Source organism: Phalangium opilio, unplaced genomic scaffold (genome assembly GCF_054372755.1).
Source record: "Phalangium opilio isolate 3A_F unplaced genomic scaffold, DU_Popi_V2 ptg000521l_1, whole genome shotgun sequence".
Taxonomy (NCBI): Eukaryota; Metazoa; Arthropoda; class Arachnida; order Opiliones; family Phalangiidae; genus Phalangium; species Phalangium opilio.
The window spans coordinates 1,270,001-1,272,500 of record NW_028324240.1 but is presented as its reverse complement, the minus strand read 5'-3'; positions in this window follow the sequence as shown (position 1 = coordinate 1,272,500).

Below are 2,500 nucleotides of genomic sequence, written 5' to 3'. Positions count from 1 at the left end.
CAAGTACCCGCCAAGTTGGTCGCCGATTAGGCGTAAACCACACGCTCGTGTGGAAAATCCTCAGAAGCCACCGGTTTCATCCTTTCCATGTTCAAAAAGTTCAAGGTTTGAATCCAGCGGACTACCCACGACGCACGGCGTTTTGTCAGTGGTTTCTGGCTAAAGTAAACGATATCGATTTCCCACGGGATTTGTTGGTTACTGACGAAGCTAACTTTTCACGGGATGGTATTATTAACTTACATAATAAACATCAATGGTCCCAGCTAAACCCCCACGTAACTTGCGTTAGAAGTCACCAAGTACAATTCAGTTTAAACGTGTGGTGTGGTATTGTGGGTGACAATTTAATTGGGCCAAATTTCCTAGAGCCCAGGTTAAACGGTGTGGCTTACTTGCAGTTCTTACGGGACGATTTACCGGAACTACTCGAAGACGTACCCTTAGGTTTGGTAAACAGAATGTGGTTCATGCACGATGGTGCACCACCACATTTCAGCATCGCGGTCCGAAATTATCTTAACGCGACCTTCCCTTTGCGGTGGTTAGGTCGAGGTGGACCTGTGGAGTGGCCTGCTCGATCACCCGATCTGAACCCTTGTGATTTCTTTCTTTTGGGCCACCTGAAAGACTTAGTTTATCAGACTGAAGTGCCCGATGTTGAAGAGCTACGTCGACGAATAATTCACGGCTGTCAAACAATTCGCGAAACTCCAGGCATTTTTCAACGTGTAAGGGAATCATTTGTAAGACGTGCTAATGTGTGCCTTAACGCGGGTGGTGAACACTTTGAACAATTTTTGTAACTAGTTGCAATTAAATGTTAAAACTTGTCAATAAATTCATTTTCTTCGTGCATTAATCATGGCGTTTTATCTATGACACATGAAACACTTACTGAACGAAACAAATTAAAGTTTGTTCTTTTGTTTGGGACCACCTTTGTGGGCCATTAACGCCGAAACGTGGCTCTGCATTGTAATTGTTCTCTGGGCGAGTTTACTCTGTTGGAAACAAACAACACGCCCCTTAATTGGAGATGGGTTTTTCAAATACATTCGAGATGTCCTTTTAGGTTTTCTCAAGGTCATACCTAACGTACAAGAGTGTTGTCCGTGATGATGAAGATTTGCGTAGCTTTTTACGGTTTGAGATAACAGGAACAAGCCAGGGATCTTCCAACATGTCCAAGTATCATTCGAAAGACTGCCTCGTTTTTGTAATGCCGCCCGTGGACATTTGGACTAATTCCTGAAAATAACGTTGTTTACGCTGTGCTAATAAAAGTCCCTTCAATCAGAACCATTTTACTTGGTGCTGGGAAGATCTTGAAACATCATGTCACTTGGGATTAATTTTACATTACCACCGTAGGCATACTTCTACTCATTTATACGCTTCTGATTAGTAAAGGTAGAAATCAATTGTTCGATTAAAGGCTATTGAAATTGTCTAGTAATTTTAAACAAGCTGGTTAGTCGGTCTTAAGTGTTACTCCTCATTTTTGGATATTTCCTTGTTTTAGGGGCGAATGTTTGGAAGGCCATATCTCCGTAACAAAATGTTGTACACCCCATGTTCTTTGGTACTTTCCGCTCAGTTTGGTCCCATAAACACGCCCCTTAATTTGTGATGGACTTTTCAGAAACACCCTGTATATTTATTTATTTAGGTAACCCAAAACTTTGATGAATCAAGCTACGTGAACGCAGAAATACTTCTTGAACACTAGCATAACTTAAAGCAATGTAACTTTTATTCTCTAACTGAAACTAGCATATCTATTTATTTTAGTTTTCGTGGATGATATGCCTGGGACTCGGAATAGGGCGTAAATTAAGAATAATGCGGTTATGTGAGTAAGCCGTCTTACACTTCATTTCCTCACCATAAAACACTGTCAATGAAAGTTTAACTTCATTCCGTTAACTTATATTAACCCCGCATTCCTTTAGCATCCCACCTACTCCCTACCACCAACACACCCTCTCTCCTTCTTCCCTTCGCATATTGAAAAAAGAGTGTGAATTAAATTTTTTCATCGTTAGTGAGTTCAAGTTTTAAACGGGCTTCGGGAAACATGCATGTTAAAAATTTCAAAATTCCCGAACTGGTAAGTTTTCCCTAATACTTATGTTCCACACTACTATTGTGGAGCGTGTTCGTTTTGTGTTTCAATTTAAATCATCAATTGATGCAAATTGTCTCTACAATTTCAAGCATCAATTTGTGATAATTGAAAGGCAAAGAAAAACGTCACGTGTCCCGTTGCTTCTGGCGGGTACGAAAGTCTAGCCGACTTTCGGCCGTCGATCGAAGCGATAATTTTATCAGCTAGTCCCAGATTGTCCTCGTAACGGAGGTGCGACGTTGGTGGGCCAACTGGTAATAATTGCTATTCGATGGTGAGTTTGTCTCGTAAAGGGCAATAATCCAAGTACCTCAGCGTTCACGCTCGAACACGGCGATTGAAATATATCGCCTCGGGTGAATGAATCGA